The sequence below is a fragment of the Abrus precatorius genome, unplaced genomic scaffold, assembly GCF_003935025.1.
Source record: "Abrus precatorius isolate BTA unplaced genomic scaffold, Abrus_2018 Scaffold2, whole genome shotgun sequence".
Lineage (NCBI taxonomy): Eukaryota > Viridiplantae > Streptophyta > Magnoliopsida > Fabales > Fabaceae > Abrus > Abrus precatorius.
Genome location: NW_020874362.1, coordinates 11,728,564 through 11,756,369, shown reverse-complemented (window position 1 = coordinate 11,756,369; position 27,806 = coordinate 11,728,564). Strand labels below are relative to the sequence as shown.

At 35.2% G+C, this 27,806-nt stretch overlaps 1 non-coding gene across 1 annotated transcript; it reads left to right on the top strand.

Moving 5' to 3' along the window:
* Positions 1-18,037: 18,037 nt before the first annotated feature.
* LOC113860338 lies at positions 18,038-18,139 on the top strand. The gene has a single exon (XR_003503791.1). It is a non-coding gene; the product is annotated as a small nucleolar RNA R71 (small nucleolar RNA).
* The last annotated feature ends 9,667 nt before the right edge of the window (positions 18,140-27,806 follow it).

Below are 27,806 nucleotides of genomic sequence, written 5' to 3'. Positions count from 1 at the left end.
TAAGATAACTACAAATTTAAACAAAACTTCAATTCCTTCTCTTTTTCTGAGTTTTTCTTCTTTCTTCATATATTTTTCTTATTAAATGTGTTAGAATTATGCTAAAATATCAGTAAAAATATGGATTCATCAGACATACAATAGTATACTATTTCAAAGTCATCATTTTTATTTAATAAAACGGCAAGAACAATCAAGGATCATGAAAATATCACAAAATCAGCGATATGTAAGTATCGTTCACTCCACTCACACTCATTCAAGTTACAAAATGTCATTCTTAAAGTGTTATTCAAGTAAAATAGTTAGGAGATGAAGGAAAACCACTTGCATGTGAACCTTTTAACAAAAATCAGAGATGAGGATAAGGGAGAAGAAGACATACACACCACATTCAACAATACACATTCAAGCACACACATTCACACGCAAGTAAGCACTCTCCTTACCTTGTCAGAAATAAGGATAAGAGAAAAGTCAAAAGCTTGTTCTTGTTGCTTGCAAAAGTTTGTCCACAGAGTAGCTCCTTGGTGGCAGTGTGAACGTTGAAGAAAGCGAGAGTGAAGAGCGTAGAAAAGGTCCTTCATATTTGCTCGATTCCCTTAGAAAAGTACGGTGTTGAGGAGGTCTTCACGAAAGAGAAAGAGGAGGAGATGTAAGAATGAAAGTGAATGGTTCAAGGCATGGTGAAGGTAGATTATGGCTCTTCGTTTCTCCTTAGTAGGTCACGGTGATGGAGATAGAAATTTTAAAAGAAAGAAAAGGGGTGCATAGAGGCAAAGGGAGTTTATATAGTGTGAGTATGATCCAAGGGTTGCATGGGGTATCCCTTCATTTCAATGGTCATGATGGTCAGGAAACCACATATGGAGAGTCAGGATGGGTGTGTGTCTTTCTGTTACTTTTACAACTGTTGTTGCACTGAAAGTAGTCTGACTAGCAAGTGTACTAGTGTTGTTGTAGCAAGTTATAAAAAAATCTTAGAATCAAATTGAGTTCCAAGTATCGTCCTCAGGGAATAAAGTTCTCAATTACCACTTCACAAGATCACAATTAGTTGAGCTTTACAAATTTCAGATGGATTTGGTATGAATGTATCAAAAACAAAATTAGAAAGTAAAACAGAACAGCTAATACAAAAGTATATAGTAAACATATGTAGAAAGAGTAGTTAGGAAATTGTTTCACCAAAACTTCAACATTGAATTAATAAAGTTCTGAACTTCCAAGCATTTAGATGGAATGACAATCAGTTTCACATTATATTAATCAAAGGACAATCCCTTGCCTCAATGAATCTAACATCTAATCAAATCACTCTAATCCCTTAGATCTAATCCAATCAAATGCTGCATCAAGTTTGAGAAACCAAAAGATTGCAAGATTTAGATATCTTATCCCTAAGAAACCAATAACCTTGGCAATTAATTCAGATCTGAGAAACAAATTCAATTCCCATTTATAAGAGTTCCTCTATGATTAGTTGATCAAATTTCCATTCAATCACTACTTTAACAGCAGAATCAATCACTCAATCCAATCCAAAACTCAAAGTTCATATCCAAAATCAATTCAACATTTCTATTTCAGATTCACAATTCCTAACCACAAAGAGCTTAGGCAAACATTACAAAAAGAGAAGAGAAGAGAAGAGAATGAACAAAGAAGAAACATCTTCAAGCCAATCTCCAATCTGATCCCTCAAGAAATGAAGCTTGGTGTTCGTCCTCAATCTCCCTCTCTGACTCTCTCAACAACAAAAACAAATGGAAAATAAAAAATGAACAAAAACTCCCTAAATTCTTGAGCTAACTGTCTTTTATAAAATTCCCGCTCTGCTGGCGTGATTACTTTTTCCAGCAATAGTAATCACGCAGAGGCTAATTCTTCATTTCCACTTGCGCGTGTTCACTTTTGCTGGAAATAGTGGCCACGCACACTTCAAAGTGTTCACTTTTGTTGAAAATAGTAGCCACGCAGAAGCTTCCCTTACTGATGTCATGCGCGTGTTCACTTCTGCTAGAAATAGTGAACACGCGCAGCTACTCTTCTTGGAGGACTCTCTGGAACGCTCACTTTTTCTAGAAAAAGTGATTACGCAAAAGCTCTTCTCATTGCAACCTCTCTAGAACAATCACTTTTGCCAGCAAAAGTGATTACGCAGAAGCTCTTCTCCATTTTATGGTTCTAGAGTGATCACTTTCACCAGCGAAAGTGATCACTCAGAGGCTGTTCTTCAATTATCAACTTCTTTCCTCCAATTTTTGCTACTTTTCTTCTATTTTTCTTTGATCATCCAATCCTCATGAACTTAGCTCAGAATTCCCTACAAAAGCATACTTGAAATGTCACTTTTTACATAGAAAATCAATGAATTTTAAAATAACTATGTTTAAAAGTGACATGCAACATTTTATTATTTTTTTAAGGGTTTTCTACTATTTCTAGCATGTTTTCTTTATTAATTGCACTAAAAACTATTGTAAAATACTAGTAAAATATGGATTCATCACTACCCCAAACTTGAATTTTTGCTTGTCCTCAAGCAAATTAGAACATATCAAGGGTGTAAATTCTTATTAATTGGAATCCAAAAACTTTTTACATTTTTCAGAAAAATTTAGATTAAAAATCCATTTTATTTCAATGCATTCTAATTGTTTTCTCACTAAGTCATTCACCAATTCTTCATCATGATAGTCACACTTGACTTATTTGTTTTGTGCACAATCTCATTCATTTCAATCAAGCAAATCATTAAAGGTACATGCAAACAGAGTTGAGAAACATTATCCTAGCTCTCAGAAAGTGTTTCTCTAACTCAATCAGTGTTTAAGCTTGTGTTTGCTCTCAGAATCACCAAATTCATCAAACTCTGCCATAAGCTTGCCTATATTCTCTACCTCCTATGCAAATTTACAATTAATCACATATTAAGAGGATTTTTTAGGTAATATTAAGGCTCAGGGACAAGTATGATTTCAATGAATTCAGGATATCAATGCAGCTAATTTCAAACAGAAAAAGATGCAAATTGAGTAGATAAGCATTTAAACTTAGTAAGGGCTGCGTCAACTGTTTCTATTCTTAATCAACTTTCAATCACAGTTTAAATTTTTGTAGAATTATCCACCAATTTCCTTTTCCTTTTTGATTTGCTGATTTCTTTTTATTTCTTTTTCATTTTTCTATTTTTACTTGCAGCTTTTTATTTCTTTTTCATATTTTCTCTGCATGACTTTTCCTAACTTTCTTAATGCACTAGAAACATGATGTTACCCCAAACTTAATTTTAAAACTTATCTTTGATTCAACTCAATTTGCCTCTTTTCTATTTGAATAGGTAAAATGGTTTTTCTAGAAAAGCTTGTAGTGAGGTTAATCAAGGAAAGGCTATCAGCTCAAAGGGGCTAACTAGGACATTCAAGAATGAAAGACAGTCTATTTGGCTCACTAGGTAAATCTGAATAATGGCCTCCATCCTTTATGTGATTAGTGCAAAACAGCATATTCAGTTAAGAAACAAAGCAAGTTCTAGAGAGTGAATTAGAATTTGAGATTAGTCACACATCAATGAATGAAATGGTTCAAGTCTCACCAAGGAAGTAAATGGATAATATTCATCAATTTAGTTCACTATTTACTTCAAGAATTTGCATGAATAAAATGGCAAGATTGCTTTATTTTTTAAAAATACAAGTATGACAATCATGTTAAGAATGGGAAAAACAACTTATGTAATTCAACAATCAGAATTTCAATAAGGTGAAAATCAGGTTTATTTATCAAGAAAACAAAATCTAATGCAGTTTAATATTTTTCTAACTTGTGAATATTTTATGCAAAATGTAAGTTGTACACATGAAAATAGAGGTACAAAATTAAACTCCCCTTTCATGGTAGCTGTGCATATTTCAATCATTCCATGCGCTCCTTGTTTAGAGTTTGAGAGCATGGTCTGCACAGAAACATCACAAGTTGTTCATCAATTATCAGATAAAAATTCAATAAAATTCAAAGCTAGTAGATATTTAAAACAGAATTGTTCATAACCAAAATAAAACTAAAATGTAATTACAACACTCAAAAGTCTGAAATTCTAATTACAATCTTTTTACAAAAATTAAACTAATGACAGAAATTTAAATTCCTAATCTACTCTTCATCTTCATCCTCATCCTCATCTTCCAAATCATCATCTTCTTCCTCTTCTGCAGCAGCTGCTGGTGGAGGAAAATGATTTCTGTAGATGGAGAGGTCTTTGAAGACAGTTGACCTCAGGCATTAGGCATTCTCTGCTTGATCTGGAGTGTGGTACAAGTCTTCTTTGGTCATGCCCATCTTTTGACCAATGTTCATGAGAACACCTTTCAGAAGCATGATGCCAGCCTTTAGACTGCTGTGCAACTCATTCTGCCTCTCAGCTAAGGAGTTTTGTCTTTCAGCCATGAAGGCTATCTTCTCCTTCATTGTGGTTGGATTCTCTCTTTTATACTGGGAGGGAATTGGGGCTGCTGATGTGCAAGAGACAGTAGCATAAATCTCCTTCACTATAGCTACTGTAATTAGAGGTGCAACTCTAATTTTAATTTGATAATCTCCAATTTCAATACCTACATCCTCACAAAGAACAGTTATTAACGAAGGGAAAGCTAAAGAATCTCTTTTCCTCTTAAGGATGTCCAGAATGCATCCACTAATCACTTCTCCTACATCTATATAAAAATCATTAACTATAGCGTATAGGAGTTCAGCTCTCTTCACTGCTAAAGTGGAGCTATGCCTAACAGGCATGAATGAACTCAAGATAAAGGTGCTCCACACTTTTGTAAAGGGTAAAAAGTTCTTGGTTGTGATGCATATGGGCTTTTTTGATAGATTCAGCTCCCAAGTAGTCCCTGGTTTCCCAATCCTCTCAAGGACTTGAACATAGTCCTTGTCTTCAGCATCCCTGAACGCTTTAAAGTCTTACTGCCCAGGTTGTTTTTGAGTCTTAATGTTGAGGACTCTATTGATGTTAGCAGCAGAAAAATCAACTGTTGTCCTCTTGACCATTGAATGGTATTTAGGCAGCTGATCTCCCTTGAATCTCATGGTATTGGCATAAAATTCTTGTGTAATGTCTCTCCAGCCAATGCCAGCCATCATGCAGAAGGAATCCCATTCTCTTTTCTGAATTTCCTCCTTGTATTCTTGATAATGATCTTCAGCTATCTCAAATGCTCTATCTTGGACAATCTTTCTTCTCAAGATATTAGCTCTGAAATAATTCGCATGAGCTATGCTCCTGAACCTTGGATCATGTTGAGGATTTGGCCTTGATGAAGAGGCTCCTGCTAATCTTCCTCTCTTTGTTCTAGGAGTACCTCTAGAAGAGCCAACTGGGGTGTTGTCTGATGTCCTTACCATTTTTTAAAAAAAAATTTCATGCATAAAAAGAATATTTCAATACACTGAAAGACATGAATGCAATGCAATGCAGGACATTTTCAATTTCAGAATAGCAGAATATGAATAATGCAGAATTTAAGAATATCATAACAATGCAAAATATGGTTCCTTGAAGCATTTAAACTCAGATATTCATGATTTTGAATGCAAAATGCTAGAGTTCAAGAGTTACATTTATGCAGAAATTTCTTCCTAACTATTTTTCACTTTAAGTCCTAACGTTAACTCATGCAATCTGTCAATGTAGGTCTTTTTCCATCTAAAAATCTATCAATTGAAGTGAGAATTACTCTACATTGCCTTGTAATTGCATATTCAGATTAGTTATTAACAAGAAAATTTATATTTTTCCATTACTCAGTGTTTTCCACAATTCTGCAAAGTGAAGAACCCTAATTTCTAAATCAGAGAAGTAGAATACTGACCTGGATTTGGAGAAATGTGCAGAATGAACTTCAATTGATTGCTTAAAAACAAATTTCGTTCAGCAAAAGGTCAGAAAGATCAAGAATTTGAGAAATGAGATGAGGAAATGAAGATTTGAGATTCTAAAAATGGCTTTGCGTGGTTTGATGAATCCACATTTTACTATATTTTTATACATTATTTATTACTTTTTATAGAAAAGAATAGACTTAGATAGTGTAAATAAGATGAATATTCCAATTAGGCTAAATAATATAGGTTTCTTAGTTTTTTGTTAATTTACATGAATTTAGATAGTTTATTTTACATATTTTGATCATTTGAATAATATGGCAGGAATCCCCAAGCTTATTTTGCAGAATTATTGGAATTTGAGGAATTTGAGGTGAAAGTAACTACTTTCAATATTGATAGTGACAACTACAGCAAGCCATTTCCAGCAAAGAGACCAAAGTGATCACTTTCAAAGCTTAAAGTGACAACTACAGCAACCCAGAATCCACTAAACCTGCGCGTGGTTACTATGAATATTCATAGTAGTCACTCCAGAGCATGCAGAATTGAAGGTGCTGTTACTATCAAAATTCATAGTGATAACTCCAGAGAGTCCAAAATGTCCCAGTGTTGCGCGTGATTACTATGAATATTCATAGTAATCACTCCAGAGAGGCAAAACCCAACTGATGCTGCGCGTGTTTACTATGAAAGAATGAGAGTAACTACTTTGGAGGGCGCCAGCTTTAGTATAAATAGATTTTTACCAAATTAGGGTAGGGAGTTCTTACACTTTTTGAACCTTTTCTCTTCTTTACTCAATTTAGGATATTTTCCAGAGCCTAGGGCAACCTTGGGTGACAGCCAAGGATCCAACCTAGGGTTTGGTTTCTCATTTCTCTTGCTTTTACATTAATGTTAATGAGTTTTCTGCATTTTCCAACTGCGTTTTTGACCCCCATTTCCATGGAGGGCTAAATTTTGTGTAATCCTTAGTAAGTTCACATAGATTCTTGAGTTCCTTGAATTTAATGATAATATAATTCCTTTCTTTTCATGAATTACTTCTTCCTTGTCTCTTGAATTGAATTAATGGTGAATGAGGGGGGTATTGTTCAATTAACCCTAATTTTGTTTTAAGGAGATTCTAAACTAAGGATTGCTTAATCCTAGGTTTAATTCTAAGGTTGCGTAATTTTGGGATGAGAGATTAGAGCCTAACAAATTGCGTAATTTTGTTGGGACCATAAGGTTGATTTTCGCTTGTTAAATTAACCTAATTCATGGAAGAGAGGATGAATGTTAAATCTTGAGTGAAATGAGGATAGAATCTATGTGGATGAACTAAGGATTGCTATTTTCTATTGTTTTAATTAATTAAACTCATTTGCTTATTGCTCTTTATTTTGATTTGAAACCACAAAACCCCTCATTTTAATTGCTTGTTCAATTAATGCCTTCAACATGTTTAATGAAGATTAATAACCAATGTTCACGGGAGACAATCTAGGGTTACCCTAGTACTACATTAATTTGTTTAAATTTTGATGAGGATTTACGACAAATCTTTTAAACACCTTAAAATAAACCATCATCATGGTTCCTTTTATGCATTTTAATGGACGCGTTTACTGCACGTGGCCACTTTTTTCAAAAAAAATGGAAGTTGTAGAGATGATGCTGTGTGCGTGTTCACTATTGCTAGCAAAAGTGAACACTTTGAGGGTAAATAGCATGTGCGTGTTCACTATTGCTAGAAATAGTGAACGTTCCAGAGGGCTTTGCATTGAGTAATTTGAAATGAGCTGCGCGTGTTCACTTTTTCCGGAAAAAGTGATCACGCGCAGGTAGTATCCTTCTGCGTGATTACTATTCCTAGAAAAAGTGGTAACGCGCATCAACCTTAACTTATAACTACACATTACTCATGCGCGTGATCACTATTATTGGAAAAAGTAACTACGTGCATCTCATTACCTCTATTTAAGCCTGGGCGTGGTTACTTTCACTGGAAAAAGTGATTGTTCCAGAGAATGGTGTCTTCCAAAGGGTTCTGCGTGTTCACTTTCATCAGCAAAAGTGATTGTTTCAGAGAAGGGTCTCGTTCCTTACTCCTCTGCGTGATCACTTTCATCAGCAAAAGTGATTGTTCACAATAGAACCCTGTAATTGAAGCTCTGTGTGATCACTTTTCCGTAAAATAGTGACTCCTTTTGTTATTCAAAGCTCCTTAGAAACTTAATTGCCTCATGCATTCAATTTCAATCATCTCATTTATGCATCCACAGCATGAGCCTTCATTGAATCAACACATTATTCCTAAAACACATATAAAACAGAATCTAAAATCAGAAAATTGCATAAATTGAAATAAAGAATTAACAAAAGTTTAAGTAAATTGCAAATAGAGTAAAAATGGTTCAGAAATGTGAGTTACCTCTCACAAAGTGCTCTTTTAACGTCACTAGCTTGACGTTAAATGTTCCTCACTGCTGAGAAACCAAGTTAATGCAAAAAGTATTCCTATTGAATACTCCTCCATTGTAAATCTTCAGTCTTTGGCCATTGACTTTAAACTTTTTCCCTTCTCTCTGATCTTCAAGTAACACAGCACCAAAGGGAGATACTTCCTTTACCATCTTGACTATCTAGACTTGAGTTTTCCAGGGAACAACTTCAATCTAGAGTTGAATAGTAGAACTAGCTGCCCTGGTTTGAATTCTCTCTGCAGGATGAATCTGTCATGTATTCTTTTAGTCCTTTCTTTATACAGTTTTGCATTTTCATATGCAATTTGTCTGAATTCCTCTAGTTCATGTAGCTGTAACATTCTCTTTTCTCCAGCCTTGGTTGAATCAAAATTCAGCCATTTAGTAGCCCAATATGCTCTATGTTCAAGTTCCACAGTAAGATGACATGATTTCCCAAACTGTGACGCCTAAAAATAACAGGATTTTTTTTTTTTTTGAAACAGGAGAAGCGGAAGGATAACACATTCTTTGAATTCACCTCTAGTATATCACATTTCTGTTTAGGGATTTGTGGTCTCAACGTACAATATCAAAACTAAGTAAAACAACAACCACAACAATAATGCTCCATCATAACTGAATAACCTCATGCAATGGATAGGGAAATATTTAGTGATAATCTCAGAGTACTACACCTTGATAAGGTAAAATGACATAATTAAAATGCACAAAATCAACATAGTTCAGAGATACATGGAATGAAACAGACTGACTCCCTAAGAGCAGTTCCCTAAAAACAACAAAAACAAACTATCCCAATCAGTCGAGAGGAGAATAATCCTCAATGGGATCGGACTCCTCAGAAGATGTCGGGGAAGCAGAGCTAGAAGAAGCAGCGTCCTCTGTGTCCTCTACAATCCATCCAGCAGTGCGAGGTGGTGAATGAACTGTGGTAAAGGGCGAATAAGTGTTTGGGTAGGTAGAGAGCATGTGGGGCAGTACATCATCATTCCTCACTAAGGGTTCTGCCATATATGTATCTCTCTCAGTGGTCACAGGGGGTGGAGTAGGTTCCTCAGTAGGGAATGGTACAGGTGTAGGTACTGGTCTAGAACTGGGAGTACGGGGATCAACAGACATGGGAGAAGGAGTAGCTGCAAGTGCAAGATAAGGTAGGTGGGAGTCTCCAGGTGGGGTGGAGAAAACAAGCTCGATGGGGGTGTCAACCATAAAGTGGGTGGTCCACGAGTGTCCGACATCTTGTCCATGAATCACCCGTGCCATTCCATGGAAGATGCTTTGTTGTGCTGCCGCGTCGAACACCCAAACATCCTCCTCAGATGGCAGGATCCATACCTTCACTCGGAAGCTGGTCATCTGTACAATACATATACAAAAGTACAACAACACACACAAACAGGGGTGAGTTCTCCAAACACAAGCAAACATCCAATAGCCGTACCCCAAGGAAGGTGGCTTTTCACACCATCACTCAAGTCACATCATTATCCAATCTCAGAACAAACATCAATACAATATAGGTCGGTTCATACTTCTCACAGACAATTCCTAGGTTCATCAAACTAATAATGCTCATGATGCATGAATGCAAGTTTCGTCTCTCACTATCCATCCCTCAAATTTTCGTGTTAATGCACATGGTATGCATGGGGATCCCTTACTCTACTGCCAGCGACTTGCCCAGCATTTAGTGTAGAGTTCACAATTTCATATCCAAGTCGTATGGCGATCGGAGGACTCCATTCCCTGCATCACAATCGCACAGAAAAGAATTTACATCATTATTCAAAAACACCCAAACTGGTGCTGGCCCCAAACTGGGTCTCTTCGGGAATGGACCTCAACGACCCTAGGATGTGGAGTTCTTGTCGGGCTTGGCTAAGGCTTGCAAGTAGGGTCACGACCCGGCCACAGAGAGCTCTGCTGCACCATCTAGGTCGACTGTTCCCCCTTTCGCCACCCCCGTAGGTCTACTCGGGACCGAACCTCCAATACCTACAATTGTGCCTCTGTTATGCCATCAAGTCGTTCCAAAGAAATGTTATGATGCATGGAGTATGATTCTCCTTTCTTTCCTTAACATTTTCTCAATCTTGGGTCATATGGAATTCAAGCACAGAAACAAAGCCCTCACAAGGCCTGCTCAATCACTATTCACTTTCTCATCTAGCATATAAATTTGTTAAACAATAAGGTTTAGGAATCACACACAAACTTCCAATCCCACCAATGCACATCCATTATTTCCCAACACATAATTCTCAATGATTTTGACACAACCCTCTCAAATTTTCCCACCCAAATCCTATTACATTAACTTACTATATTAACACTACTCAATTTATCATTTCCATTGTTATTAACCATACTACCTCCTACTTTAAATATGACTTGTCTCCACTTTTCTCTATCTCTCTGGTTTTTCCATTTAGTTATTTTCTAATTACGTGTATTGATTCCCGACTACCTATTTAATTCAAGGTTACTTAGTTTCGTTCTAATTCTTTTTAGGTTCATTAATATTAGTCCTCACGCGATAGGTTCCATTAAGCTAATGGTGAGATCTTTTCTAAGGATAACTTTTATTGATTAACTACTATATTCAGTCCCTTAATTACCATCTCCATACCTTTATTTACTATCCTTTTAGTTTAGGTAAACTTTCCATCAAAAAAGGCTGCGCTTGATTCTCTCCTTTTATTCCTTGTATAATGTAATGAACATGATGCATGATTCATCTTAGTGCTCACGGATTCAAGTGCAGACAGCAAACACACCGTATCATTATGCAGTCCTTATCACCCATATTTCATCAAAATTATTACAATTTTAAGTACAACTTTTAGGATTTCTCATCATCAAAACCGAGAATGAATAGTTCTCACTTTCTTGTCCACCACAAATTTCCAAAACACCACATACATAAAGCTTTTCAAACCAAGTGAACACATCCATCACAATCAATTCAATCATCCATCATCCAAACTAACAAGCAACCATTCTCATGCAAATTACACAAAGTCCAACACGGTTTTCAATTTCTAAGTGTAGTTCAATATTCTAGGCTTTTTCCATGCAAGATCAAATCTGTCCAGCTTTTCCACTAGATTTTTATCAAATTAAAAATTATGTAACGTAAAGGAAACTAACATGCAATGACATAGTTTCATCGTCCAAGTGGAGGGACAACATTTCCAAGTGACATTCAAATTTCTAAGAGAAAACCGAAACACTTAGGGGCTGAAATCAACATGCAATGGCTTCCATTTCACATGCAATCCAAGTTTTATTGATTACAAGGGTCAATCAACATTTTAAACAAAGAATCCAGCCAAACAAAGGTGAAACCGAGGCATGCACAAAGAGATCCAAAGCATTTCATGGTTAAAAATTAACATGCAAGTGAAAGAATATGTTGATCAAGTTCACGGTTCATGGTTTCAAGAAGGAAATGTCATTAATTCAAAGGTTCCACCAAGGGAACATAAAAACCGAGACATGCAAGGGAAGATCCACATCCACACATCAAAGTTTCAAGCTTTTTAGGAATTAAAGTTGATTGAAAGTGAAATCAAACTCTTTAGGAAGTAACCGAGACATGCAAACAAGGAAATCTATACTCTTTTTGGATAAAACTTAACATGCAAGTTCAGATTTGAAGTTCTTCCAACATGCAGTCCAACACACACTACTTTTTTTCAAGGAAAAATGTGTAAAAACAGCCAAGAGATGGACATGCAAACACATCAATTGTGAGAACTCCCCCTTGCCTTGATTGTGACAAAAATTTAGGAGCAAAAGGAGTTGATCTTGGCTGGTTCTTCAAAGGAGAGTTGCTGGACCGAGAGGATGAGTTTCAAACTTCAATCTTTCTCCTCTTGGTTAGGTTGTCTTCCTCGGTTCTTTGAAGAGAAAAAAGGGGAAAAGCTTCAAATGGTTAGGATCAAGTGAAAAAGGAAGCTTTTTAGGAGTTTTTGGTGTTATGCTTCCATGGATCTTCAAATCAAAGAAGGAAAAAGGATGAGAAAGCTTACCTCTTTGAAGGAATGGTCACGGTTTTGAAGAATCAAGCAAGAGAATGCAAAAGTGAAAGCTTGGAGCTCCTTGGCTTGTCTTGGAAGGTTGAGAGGATGAGAATTTTTTGAGAGATTTAGGGAGGGAGGGTCTCGGTTTCTTTGAAGAAATGGAGAGAATAGGAACTTGAAAAGATTTTTGAGAGGAAGGGTGGAGGGCTCACGGTTTTTGAGTGAAAAAAGAGAGAAAATGAGGTGGTTTGGTCTATTTATATGGAGTGTTTAATTTCCCTTTGCCAATTAGAACTTAATGCTCACGGTTTGGGCTTTGTGGGGCAATATTCAAATGCAAAACTGCACCAAATTAATTTGAAGCAATTTGGAAGTGGAATTTGGTGAAAAACTTGAATAATAAGGGTGTCACGATTTTTTGTGCATGAATAGTGAATTCTTTTGCAAACTTGTAAGTTAAGCAATCACATTTTGGCAAGCAAAATGCATGGAGGAGTGTGGAGGCTACATGCACACGGTTTGGAGTAAAACATTCCAAGAATTGCGCAAAATTCCAAAGGCTAGATTCTAGGCAGCAATTGCATGCAATGTGATTGGCCGACGAGGAATTTGATGTGATGAGATTGACTTTCGAAGGGACATTTGACATGGTGCAGATTTCAAGAAAAGCATTTAATTGGAGTAATCATGATGCCGGCCTTTTAGAAGGCACGATTAGAAAGCTCCGGAATAATTTTTTCTACTAATCGGGAGGCAAGAATCTTTTGCATGAATTTCTAGTGGTCGATACTAGATTTGGAAATCTTTACAATAATGATTTCTAGATTTCGTGAGATTCCGTGTAGAATTTTGACGGCTAAGGAATGATTACAAAATCTTAGCAATGATTACAAAATCTCACGTTTTTCAAGGCGAATACCTTTGATTTGACAATTTAAATAAGATAAATTTTTTAACTTTTGGGATAAAATTATCAGGGGCAGTGTGGACAGTCAGTTGAACATACTCAAGAAAATCCTTGGACGATATTGAAACTATATGTTTGCATGCAGTTACCTTAAAATACCGAACTTAGAAATAATTCAATATTCTTATCAAAATAAAATAAAATAATTCAATTTAACCTCCATCTAATTATTCCGATACTAAAGAAGCAGAGTAAGCAAGCAAGTACGATTCAACGGTCGCTAGCTGAATCAGGAGAATCGGGGTGTTACACAAACACTAATTGATATGGTGACATACCAATTGGTGTTTTGAATGCAGTTCTGTATGCCCATAATGTATCATTAAGCTTCCTTCTTGAGTTACTGACTACTTTCTCTAAGATCTTCTTGATTCCTCTGTTTGAAATTTCCACTTGTCTGCTTGTTTGAGGATGATAAGGAGTTGCTACTCTGTGTTTTACTCCATACTTATCCAGAACATTATCAAGGTATTTATTGCAGAAGTGTGATCCTTCATCACTAATCAGAATTCTTGGCACTCTAAATCTTGAAAAAATGTTTTTCTTTATGAAGGAAATCACCACTTTGGCTTCATTTGTTCTGGTTGGTATAGCTTCCACCTATTTAGACACATAATCCACTGCCACAAGTATGTATTCATGAGAAAAAGAAGTTGGAAAGGGTCCTATAAAGTCTATTCCCCATACATCAAACAGTTCCACCTCCAAGATATTGTTCAAAGGCATCTCATGTCTTTTGGAAATGTTACCAACTCTTTGGCATTTATCACAGTTTTCTACATAAATTTTTGCATCTCTGAACAATGTAAGCCAGAAAAATCCAGCTTGTAATACTTTGGCAGCTGTTCTTGATCCACCATGATGGCCTCCACAATCTGAATTGTGGCAATGCCATAGGATATCAGCTTGTTCTTTCTGTGGAATACATCTTCTCAAAATGCCATATACTCCAATTTTGAATAGATGAGGATCTTCCCAAATATAGAACTTGCTGTCATGAAGAAATTTCTTTCTTTACTGCCAATTCATTCTCTTTGGAATGTGCTGAGTGGCCTTAAAATTCGCTATATCAATAAACCAAGGTAATTCATCCACAGTTACCAGCTTTTCATCAGGAAATTCTTCATTAATATCCAAATAATCTGCTGGAAATGTGTCCAATGGAATTCTGGATAGATGGTCTGCAACACCATTCTCTTTTCCTTTCTTATCTCGAATTTCTAACTCAAATTCTTGAAGTAGTAGAATCCATCTCAGCAGTCTTAGTTTAGCATCCTACTTAGAAAACAAATATTTCAGAGCAGCATGGTCAGTATATACCACAACCTTGGACCCTACTAAATAAGACCTGAATTTATCAAAAGCAAATACTATACCAAGCAACTCTTTTTCAGTGGTTGTGTAATTAATCTGTGCAGAGTTTAGGACTCTACTAGCATAGTAAATCACATGTAGTCTTTTTATCTTTTCTTTGTCCTAATACAGCACCCACTGCATTGTCACTTGCATCACACATTAGCTCAAATGGTACAGTCCAATCAGGTTTAACAAGAATTGGAGCAGAAATCAATTTTTCTTTTAAAATAGTAAAAGCATGCATACAAGATAGATCAAATACAAATGCTGCATCCTTTACAAGCAAGTCACTCAGAGGTTTGGCAATTTTAGAAAAATCTTTAATGAACCTCCTATAAAACCCAGCATGGCCTAAGAAACTTCTAATTCCTTTCACATTCACAGGTGGAGGTAATTTACTAATCACTTTTATTTTAGCTTTATCAACCTCCATCCCTCTAATTAAAATCTTATGGCCAAGCACTATTCCTTCTTGCACCATAAAGTGACATTTCTCCCAATTCAACACCAAGTTGGTGTCTTGACATCTCTACAAAACAATGGACAAATTAGATAAACAATCATCAAATGAATTTCTAAAAACAGAAAAATTGTCCATGAATACCTCAATTATTTTCTCAACCAAGTCAAAAAAAATAGCTAACATGGACCTTTGAAATGTAGCTAGAGCGTTACACAGCCCAAAAGGCATTCTTCTATATGCAAATATTCCAAAGAGCCAAGTAAAAGCATTTTTTTCTTGATCAATTGGATCTACAGCAATTTGATTATAGCCAGAATATCCATCTAAAAAGCAGTAAAATGCATGTCCAGCTAACCTTTCTAGCATTTGGTCTGTAAAAGGTAGAGGAAAATGATCTTTTCTGGTTGTATCGTTCAGCTTTCTATAATCTGTACACATCCTCCATTCTGTGACAGTCCTTGTTGGTATCAACTCATTCTTTTCATTTGGTACTATAGTCATTCCACCCTTTTTAGGTACCACTTGCACAGGACTTACCCAATTGCTGTCTGAAATAGGATATGTGATCCCTGCATCTAATAGGTTAATGACTTCCTTCCTTACCACTTCCTTCATGGTAGGGTTTAATCTTCTTTGAGGCTGCACAACTGGTTTAAAATTTTCTTCAAATAAAATTCTGTGCTTACAAAAGGATGGATTTATACCTTTTAAATCTGAGATGTTCCACCCTATTGCTGATTTATGGGTTCTCAAAATTCTCAGGAACTTCTCCTCCTCTTCTTCCTTGAGTTCATTCCTTATGATAACTGGATTTTCATGTTTATGATCCAAGAATGCATATATCAAGTGAGATGGAAGTTGCTTTAATTCCAGCTTCTGACCTTTCTCTTCTTCTCCTTCATTTTTCAACTCCTCTTTGATTGATTCTTCTGCAGGTATTAAAATAGGTAGAGTTTCCAATTGCTGCTCCATTTCAAATACGTTTTCATCTTCAAAATGCAGAGATTTAGTATTTCCTACAGCTATGGTTTCTCTCAACACAGAAATTTCATCAAATCCATTCAAAGAATAAGGAGTGATCATAGAATCCAATGTATCTACTCTCATACATGTGTTATCATCAATTGGATATTTCAAAGCTTCAAATACATTAAATATTACCTTTTCCTCTTGAACTCTAAGCATTAACTCTCCTTTTTGCACATCAATGAGAGCTCGTCCAGTTGTAAGGAAAGGTCTGCCCAAGATTAATGGTATGTTTGCATCTACCTCCATGTCCAATATGACAAAATCTGCAGGAAAAATAAATTTGTCAATCTTAACCAACAAATCCTCTACTACTCTATATGGATAAGTATATGATCTATCAGCTAATTGCAATGTAATGTTGGTTGGTTTCACTTCTTCTATCCCCAATTTCTTCATAATGGCTAATGGCATCAAATTAATGCTTGCCCCCAAATCACACAATACTTTTCCCACAGTACAATTTCCTATTTCACAAGGTATGCTAAAGGATCCTGGGTCTTTTAATTTTTGAGGAAGTTTTCTTCTAAGAATAGCATTGCACTCCTCTGTTAAGGGTACAGACTTATCATGTTCTAACTTCCTTTTCTTGGAGAGTAGTTCCTTTATGAATTTGGCATAAGATGGCATTTGCTCCAAAGCTTCAGCAAATGGGATGTTAATTTGCAGCTTTTTGAACACGTTTAGAAACCTCTCAAACTGCTCCTCTTGTTTAGAATTTTGCACTCTTTGAGGATAAGGCAGTCTCTTATATTTTTCTGGATCAATTGGCTTGTAAGTGTCCTCAAATAATTGCTTCTTTGTCTTTCTTTCAGGACTTTTATGAACTTCTTCATTCTTTTCTGAATGTTCTCTCTTTAGTAGCTTGAAGTTCCCTTGCTGCAATTTGTCTTTTAAATCTCTTTCCTCTGCTGCATTTTCTACTTGCTTTTCTGCTGCAATATTATTTAGTTTCTTTTCAGTTGGTTTTGGACTGGCTACAACAGCTCCACTTCTTGTAACTATAGCTTGACATTGTTCCTTTGGATTCACCACTATGTTGCTTGAAAATCTTCCTTCATCTCTGCTTGTTAATTGTTCAGCCAGCTGTCCAATTTGAGTTTCTAACTTCTTCATAGAAGCTTCTTGATTCTTGATGCTGGATTGAGTGACTTTCATGAATTGTAACATTATTTCCTCAATCTCGTTCATTCTTTCACTCATTGGTCTAGCTGAATGTTGACTCCTTTGAGGTTGAGTAGAAGAATTTCCTTGAAAGTACTGCTGTTGTTGGTGATTTCCTGTATTTGAAAATGGAAGAGATGTATTAGTGCTTTTCATTGCAGAATTCTGAGGATTCCATTTATAAAATTATTGATTCCTATTATTAGAATACTGAAATCCAGCAGGAAATGATTGTTAAGGATAAGATTGTTGCTGTCTTTGATAATTCCCCATATAATTGACTTGCTCTTGTGGTTCAAGGGTAGGTACATCACATGCACCATTAGCATGATTCCCTCCACAAAAATCACATGTCAACTGACTTGTTACCACATTTCCAGTCTACAAATTATTAATTTGCTGAGTCAAAGCTGCTATTTGATCAGAAAATAATTGGTTCTGTAGCTGATTCTGTGCAAGAAAAGTTTCCATCATCTTTGCTTCATATTCATTGCCTCTTCTTGTATTCCTTAAGTTGGAATTCTGATACATGGATGAAGCCATCATCTAAATGATTCTTTGGGCTTCTTCCAAGGATTTCATGCTCAAAGATCCTCCTACAGCTGCATCAATCATAGTTCTAGTTACTACATTCATTCCATTATAAAAAGTTTCCACCTGCATCCATTCTGGAATACAATGATGTGGACATCTTCTCAGCAACTCTTTATATCTTTCCCATGCTTCATAAAGTGATTCTCCTTCCTGCTGCACAAAAGATGTTATTTCTGAGGCTGTGCTTGTAACCAACATTTGGCTTTGTCTCTTAAAGAAAATGGAAATAGCCTCAGCCTTATAGCATCTTCACTTACTCCATTCATCCTTATAGTATCACACAACTGTAGAAAATTAGAAATATGCAGATTAGGATCATCAAAAATTCCACCAGAAAATTGGTCCTGCTGCACTAGGTGAAGTAAGGCTGGTTTTATCTCAAAATGATTGGCTTGAATGGTTGGTCTAACAATTGAAGAATTATAGCCTTGCATATCTGGAATTGCATAATCTCCTAGTGTTCTCATTCTACATTGTTCTGCCATTTCAACTTTTGGAGTTGGTTGTCTAAAAGGTGAATGTTTCCTATTTGCAAAAGGAGTGACTTGAAATTCTAGAGAATGTATAACCTCTAGATCATTGTCACTTCCTAAAGATCTCTCTGCTCTAGTCTCTTTTCTTAATCTCCTAAGAGTTCTATCAATGTCAGGATCAAAGACAAGAGTAGATTTATTTTTGTTTTTGCCACGCATATACAACTAAATACAGATATAGTATAATGAAAACAGAAAATTGCACATGTAATGTAATATTTGCAGAAAATTTAAAGAAACAAATGCTCAATCTAGTTATTTTCCTGTTACTAATGATATTGAAACAAATTATTCCCCGGCAACGGAGCCAAAAACTTGTTACTTTTACAACTGCTGTTGCACTGAAACTAAACTGACTAGCAAGTGTACTAGTGCTGTTATAGCAAGTTATAAAAAAATCTTAGAATCAAATTGAGTTCTAAGTATCATCCTCAGGGAATAAAGTTCTCAATCACCACTTCACAAGATCACAATTAGTTGAGCTTTACAAATTTCAGATGGATTTGGTATGAATGTATCAAAAACAAAATTAGAAAGTAAAACAGAACAGCTAATACAAAAATATATAGTAAACAGATGTAGAAAAAGTAGTTAGGAAATTGTTTCACCAAAACTTCAACATTGAATTAATAAAGTTCTGAACTTTCAAGCATTTAGATGGAATGACAATCAGTTTCACGTTATATTAATCAAAGGACAATCCCTTGCCTCAATGAATCTAACGTAATCCAATCAAATGCTGCATTAAGTTTGAGAAACCAAAAGATTACAAGATTAAGATGTCTTATCCCTAAGAAACCAATAACATTGGCAATTAATTCAGATCTGAGAAACAAATTCAATTCCCATTGATAAGAGTTCCTCTATGATTAGTTGATCAAATTTCCATTCAATCACTACTTTAACAGCAGAATCAATCACTCAATCCAATCCAAAACTCAAAGTTCAGATCCAAAATCAATTCAACATTTCCATTTCAGATTCACAATTCCTAACCACAAAGAGTTTAGGCAAACATTACAAAAAGAGAAGAGAAGAGAAGAGGAGAAGAGAATGAACAAAGAAGAAACATCTTCAAGCCAATCTCCAATCTGATCCCTCAAGAAATGAAGCTTGGTGTTCGTCCTCAATCTCCCTCTTTGACTCTCTCAACAACAAAAACAAATGAAAAATAAAAAATGAACAAAACTCCCTAAATTCCTGAGCTAACTGCCTTTTATAAAATTTTTGCTCTGCTGGCATGATCACTTTTTCCAGCAATAGTAATCATGCAGAGGCTAATTCTTCATTTCCACTTGCACGTGTTCACTTTTGCTGGTGATAGTAGCCACGCGCACTTCAAAGTGTTCACTTTTGTTGAAAATAGTAGTCACGCAGAAGCTTCCCTTACTGATGTCATGCGCGTGTTTACTTCTGCTAGAAATAGTGAACACACAGAAGCTACCTTCTTGCACGTGTTCACTTTTGTGGATAATAGTGAACACGCACATCTACTCTTCTTTGAGGACTCTCTGGAATGCTCACTTTTTCCAGAAAAAGTGATTACGCAAAAGCTCTTCTCATTGCAACCTCTCTGGAACAATCACTTTTGCCAGCAAAAGTGATTACGCAGAAGCTCTTCTCCATTTTATGGTTCTGGAGTGATCACTTTCACCAGCGAAAGTGATCACTCAGAAGCTGTTCTTCAATTATCAACTTCTTTCCTCCAATTTTTGTTGCTTTTCTTCTATTTTTCCTTTGATCATCTAATCCTCATGAACTTAGCTCAAAATTCCCTTCAAAAACATACTTGAAATGTCACTTTTTACATAGAAAATCAATGAATATTAAAATAACTATGTTTAAAAGTGACATGCAACATTTTATTATTTTTTTAAGGGTTTTCTACTATTTCTAGCATGTTTTCTTTTTTAATTGCACTAAAAACTATTGTAAAATACTACTAAAATATGGATTCATCAATTTCCTCCTTCCATATTCCAAGTGTTTGAATGGGTGTGACCTTCAGTTTACCTCTCCAAAAAGTGGCGTGTCCCTGTGAGCCTTGTGCATGCAAAACACATTCATAATGAGCAATAAATGCAGTGAATTTTGAGAATGTGGGAAGGGCAAGGATTAATGTCATGTGCATGTTTCCAGAATTAATCATTATCAAGAGATAATTTTGAGTGGTGGATTGGCCTTGATTGAGGTGAGCATTTAATGCAGGCCGACGGTTTTGAATTTATTTTGGGAGGGAATAAGTGCATATCCTTCCATATTCCCCTGGGGATTTAAATATAGGTGAGAGGAAATTTAAATGGGCTTAGTGGCGATTTAAATAGGGTAAGGGAGAGGTTTTTCGGTTAAGTGAAATCAAGGCATGTTTATTAGGGAATTGTCTCATTAAATGACTACGAGTTTAATGTGGAATTATGGGAAACAGATCAGCCATAAATGGTGTTCTGGAATAGGAAGAGTATATATTCAAGAAGAAGAGATAAGGGCTTTAAATTCTGGTGGTTAAGGCTAATCTCTTTTCTCTAAACATTAATGAAATTCCGGCCGCACTATCAAGAGGGAATAGCATTAAATACTATTATTAAGGGTATGAATCCGGGTCATTAAGGCTGATTCTATCTCCCTCTCTCTAACATAAATGAAAATTTGGTTACCACATTTAAGAGGGAAAGGTTTAAATAGGTAAGGTGTCTCTTGGGCTCCCTTTGCTTCACATGAAACATAGTGTGAAAAGGAGTGATTTCACAATAAATGGTTGATTTAGTGTGCATGGTGGTATAGAAAAATGAAAAGGCTCATGTATATTTTGACTAGGGTTAAGTGGGTATTTAATGGTAGAGAGAGTGTGTCATTAATAACGGCTAGGGAAGGCAAAAAGTGTAACAACGTGTTCCATGTATGCCAACCTAGGAAGTATATTCCTGACCCGTCCCATGTTATTAAAGTTGACCACGTACCCCTTAAGGAGAATTTGACCTTTGAGGTTACACCTCACTGGATCGGTGATCGCAAGATCAAGCGACTTCGAAATAAGGAGATTCCCTTAGACAAAGTAATGTGAAACGCAACGAATGAAAGTCAAGCCATGTGGGAACGTGAAGAAGGAGTTAGAAAACTCTACCCATGTCTCTTTACATCAGGTCAGTGTCAAATTTTGAGGACAAAATTTTCTAAGGGGGGAAGTGTTGTAACATCCCCAGTTTCAGTCTACTTATTATGGATTGTTCGAGTTAGTTAGTGTTTCTTCACTTCATTTCTTTTACTCTAGTTTGGCCCTTATTACAAATTAAAATATCTTGAGTGATTAATTAATTTTTTTTTAGCTCATAAAATTTTTTTTAATATGATTATCCGATTGGTTTGTGTTTCTTGTTGCATAATATTTCTTTTATGATGATGAGATACTGCTAGATGTGCTTATATATATATATATATATATATATATATATATATATATGAATGTCATTATTGTCATGTAGTGAAATGTCTTGAAAACCCTAGGACATTCAGACAAACCCTAAGACGAAGTTGTCCGTTGATTTGGCTGAGTGGACCTCACTTTGTTATTATTACTATTATTGTGTTATTATTATTTTATTATTATTTCCCTAATTCATTTTATTTGTTTATATTGTATTTTCCTATTTGAGGAAAGAGCTACATGTGTGGCTCTTTGCATACCGTAACCATCATTTATGACACACTCTCTACCATTAATACTCATTAACCCTAGCCACCATATCCCCAAGCCTTTTTGTTTTTCCCTATCACCATGCGCACCAAATATTTCCATTATTATGAATCAACTCCTTTCACACTATGTTTCATGTGCAGCAAAAGGGAACCTAAGAGACACATTCCCTATTTAAATCCTTCTCCTCTTAAATATGGTAACCGAAATCTCATTCAATGCCTGGGGGGAGAGAAAAAGAATCGACCTTAATGGCATAGATTCAAACTCTTAACGATTTCATTTAATGTAAATTTTTCGTTTTCAAAGTTACCATAATTATGAGAAACCGTTTCACCATAAACCGCCACAAATCACATGGCAACCATTTGAATTTCTCCTTAAATGTACAGCCAAAAACTTCATCAATGTTTGAAGAGAGAGACTAGCCCTAACCACCAAAATTTAAACCCTTATCCTCTTCTCATTAAACACATACTCTTCATATTCCTACGCACCCATTTATGGCTCCATAATTCAGCATTAAACTCATGGCCATTTAATGAGGCAAATTTCTAAGAAGTGCACCTTGACTTCAATTGACCGAGAACCTCTCCATTACCCTATTTTAAATCGCCACTAAAACCCCTTTAATTTGCCTTTCACTTGCATTTAAACCCCCAAGGGAATATGAACGGACGGCTACCCTATTCCCTCCTCAAATGAACCAAGCCACCAGCCTACATTTAATGCACAACCCAACCAATATTTTGAAATTTACCACCTAAAGCATTAATTCTAGAATCTGTGCCCTTATTTAATTACCTATTCCAATTTCCTATTTTATTGCATTTATTACTCATTACGGGACATTTCGCATGTGCACGACTCTAAGGGAAGCGCCACCTTTCACAACTAAACCAAGAGTCACGTCCTTTCAAGTGCATTAGACTTGGAGGGAGAAGATGCACACTTGCCCTGACCCTTCATGTGCAACCTCCCAACCGTCATGCCCATTGGAAATGAAGGGACACAAGCACTACACTCACACTATATAAAGACCTACTTACTCTCATGTGCCCTTTTTCCTTCTTTTTCCAAAAACCCTTTCAAGCTCACCGTAACCTATCACATTTTGAACCATTCTCTCTCGCTTTTGCATCTCCTTCTCTTTCCCTCTCATGAACGTCTTTTCAAACTCACCTCTCAAGGGAACCGAGCAGACACGAAGAAACCTTTTTCATAGCCTACACTTCAACCTTTCTCAACCATCACTAAGGGAGTCACTTCATGGATGAGTTCTACAAGCAACGAGGACGAACCTTTGACCTTTTTCTCATTCTCATTTCCAGCAAGGTAAGGGGAGTTCTTGTTTGTGTTTGACTGTGTGTGACTATTCGTTTCAATAGTAAACATTGCATGTACCCTCTTTTCTCATCCTCAACTCTAGCTTTCACTAAAAACCTACATGTAAAATGATTTTCTTTCATCTCATAACGATTCCGTTTGAATAGTGTTGTAAAAATCACATTTTGTGGCTTACATGAACTAAATCATGGTTGAGATACCTTTGCATGTCAACGATTGCTTAATATTTGCACAGTCCCTCATTATTTTAGCTTTTTGGTTGGGTATAGAGGATGATTTCAAAGTAACACGTATTGTTCATTATTTTTGTAAAGTTCTCTATCTCTCTTTTGGTCAATATTTTTCTTTCACCGTTTGCATGTGGTTTTCTTTGTGAAATTTTCCTGTTTCTCTCTATACCTACACATTTCTCGACAAAAACAATAGGAAGAACCTAAACCTCCTTCTCGGTTCTGTTTGGCCGAGAACTTGATGAATCCATATTTTACTAGTATTTTACAATAGGTTTTAGTGCAATTAATAAAGAAAACATGCTAGAAATAGGAGAAAACCCTTAAAAAAAAATAAAATGTTGCATGTCACTTTTAAACATTCGTTTTCTATTTTCCATTTTTTTTCATTTTCTGTTGTTTTTCAAATTCTGCAGTTTGTGCTTCTATTTTTCTGTTTTGATGAAGTTTTGTTGGAGTTTTCATCCTTTCTTTTTAATTTCTAGATGTAGGAATTGTGAAAGTTGTTACACCATTTTTAGTTGATAGGTTGCAATACTTGATATGAGTCATTTTTACATTTTTGGTTGAGCAAGTTGCTTGAAAAATTTGAGTTTGATTCATTAATGATAGAATATGAACCTTGTGAGAATTTTGAGCATATTTTTCTTCTTTCTTGTGTGATTTCACTCATGTTGCTAGATTACCTTTGGTTTTGCCTTGTATCTTTTTGCAGCTTCTTGTCACATGCATTATTGATATGATTTAGGCCTTTCTTCAAATTGTAGCTATTTTGCCAAATTGACTTACCTTACATTGATTCCTCTTGTTTACCCCCTTTGGGCCTTTATAACCCTTCCTTGATTTTAGCTAATTATAAGCCATATAGTGAAAAACCATGATATTCCATAACCTTAGGGATTATAGGAGCTTTGGAATTGTTTTGGGAATGGGTCTTTAATAAGTGTGGGGGTGCCTCTAGGAAATACTTCTATATTGTGGATATTGAGTTGTTTGGTATTTAAAAAAAAAAAGAAAAAAGAAGAAGAAGAAGAAGAAGAAGAAGAAGAAGAAGAAAGAAAGAAAGAAAGAAAAAAAGAAAAGCAAGCAAAAGAAAAATAAAAATAAAAATAAAAATATATATATATATATATATATATAAATATGTGGAAAACCATTGGGGTTAGGAGATTTTTCTAGGGATAATCTTTTTGCTTATTTAAACTTATTCCCCATTGCTCCTCTTTTCTCTTTGGTTGTTTAAGCCTAAATGTCTTTTCCATCTAACCTTTACCTTGGCCATATTACAAGCTAAATAAAAGTCCTTTTGATCTTTAATAGCATGTGTTTCAAGTTGTGGAAATTAGAAGCTTGTCAAAGCTTGATTGTGCTAGTTTTCATGTTGTGTTGAGCGTAAATACTAGCCAAAAATATTTGAGAGTTGAGAGCTATACACTATCCTGTGAGGTTCTATCATTTTTGAATCTTTCTTTATTTTAACTTGCCTTTTTGCTTACTTTTAATGTTATTTGTGTCTCATTGATTGTTTATTGCCTTGATTCTAGAAATGTTTGTTCTCTTTCTTTATTCTTTGCATTGGAAATTCATTAGAAAGTTTTGCCCTAGAGTGCAAAGGATTAAGTGTGGGAGTATTTGATAGTCATATTTTAGTACATCTTTCTCTCCATGTTTTTGGTTTAATTGAGCTTCATTAGTGCATTATTTTGATGTGTTAGTTTATATTTGTATTAGTAAGTAATTTAGGATTTAAATATAAATCTTTCTTAATTCCTGCCGTTTTGATACAGTTTCTTGCAAAGACCATATCTAGAGCTGCACTATTCAGAATTGGACAAAATTGGTGTCCCTGGAAAGATAAGACAGAGATCTACAACTTCTCTGTTGGGAGAAAAGCCCATTTTGAGCATCTTCAAGTCCAAAATTGCATCACAATGTTCCAGCCCTGCACTGAAATTTTCAAAATTTGATTGTATTGTTGATTTTACTTAGTTAGGGAGTTGGGTCTTAATTAAGCCCAATTATTATGTCTTTTACTTAGTTAGGTGTTTAGGAAACTCATTAGGGAGTTGGGCCTTAATTAAGCCCAATTATTATCTTTAAATAGAGGTTATGACTCTATGTACGAATCTTTGTTTTTCTTTTCCCGCAATTTTTCAGAATTCAAAAAGTCTTTATTTTAAATTCTTTCCTTTATTTTCGTCTCTCTACCTTCCATCTTTTTGTATTTTCTGGTTTTGGCCGAAGCAAGCATGATCATGAAGCAAGGCTAATCCATCAATCAGTTCAAGGTTTTAAGAACTACATTGTATTTGAGTTTCGGGTTAGGTTCTATCGAATTCTCGCTCTTCCTCCTCTTTTCTGATTAGGATAATTACGTTTTTCATGATATTGATTTTTCGTTTGCATTCTAAACAGAAAATGAGAATTTCATTTTTGAAATAAATGAATTCTCCTAATTCAATAAATCAATTTTTTTGAATTTCGTTAGAGCATTGGATTTGCGATTGCAATTCTTGTTTTGATGGAATTCATAATCTAGATTTAGATTTCGGGTTATTAATGTCGTATTGAATTAGTGTTGATTGGAAATTCGTTGGAATTATATTCGTGTAACAATGAGAATTGCGTTGTAGTGATTGAGATCTTGATTTGGTTGAATTTCATATTTCATTTCGTTATAATTATTCTTTGTTCTTTTCTTTTCTGCTGTTTACAATTTAATTCAAAACAATCCTTCCCTAAGCTAATATGAAATTACATGATGGAACTAGAAACAGAATGTATCTTATGTCCTTGTGAGATGACCTAGGTTTACTCCTTCTATTGTAAATTTTTTAAGAAAATCTAGTTTGTTTGATACCATTGTGACGTGGTTATCAGCCAGCAAAGCGGGAATTCTATAAAAGACAATTAGCTCAGGAATTTAAGAGATTTTTTCATTTTTTTCATTTTCCATTTGTTTTTTCTTGTTGAGAGAGTCAAAGAGGGAGATTGAGGACGAACACCAAGCTTCATTTCTTGAGGGATCAGATTGGAGATTGGCTTGAAGATGTTTCTTCTTTGTTCATTCTCTTCTTCTCTTCTCTTCTCTTCTCTTTTTGTAATGTTTGCTTAAACTCTTTGTGGTTAGGAACTGTGAATCTAAAATAGAAATGTTGAATTAATTTTGGATCTAAACTTTGAGTTTTGGATTGAATTGAGTGATTGATTCTGCTGTTAAAGTAGTGATTGAATGGAAATTTGATTAACTAATCATAGAGGAACTCTTATCAATGGGAATTGAATTTGTTTCTCAGATCTGAATTAATTGCCAAGGTTATTGGTTTCTTAGGGATAAGATATCTTAATCTTGCAAATCTTTTGGATTCTCAAACTTAATGCAGCATTTGATTGGATTAGATCTAAGGGATTAAAATGATTTGATTAGATGCTAGATTCATTGAGGCAAGGGATTTTCCTTTGATTAATATAATGTGAAACTGATTGTCATTCCATCTAAATGCTTGAAAGTTCAGAACTTTATTAATTCAATGTTGAAGTTTTGGTGAAACAATTTCCTAGATACTCTTTCTACATCTGTTTACTATATACTTTTATGCTAACTGTTCTATTTTACTTTCTAATTTCATTTTTGATACATTTATACCAAATCCATCTGAAATTTGTAAAGCTCAACTAATTGTGATCTTGTGAAGTGGTAATTGAGAACTTTATTCCCTAAGGACGATACTTGGAACTCAATTTGATTCTAAGATTTTTTATAACTTGCTACAACAACACTAGTACACTTGCTAGTTAGTTTACTTTCAGTGCAACAGCAGTTGTAAAAGTAACAAGTTTTTGGCATCGTTGCCGGGGAATAATTTGTTTCAATATCATTAGTAACAGGAAAATAACTAGATTGAGCATTTGTTTCTTTAAATTTTCTGCAAATATTACATTACATGTGCAGTTTTCTGTTTTCATTATACTATATCTGTGTTTAGTTGTATATGCGTGGCAAAAACAAAAATAAATCTACTCTTGTCTTTGATCCTGACATTGATA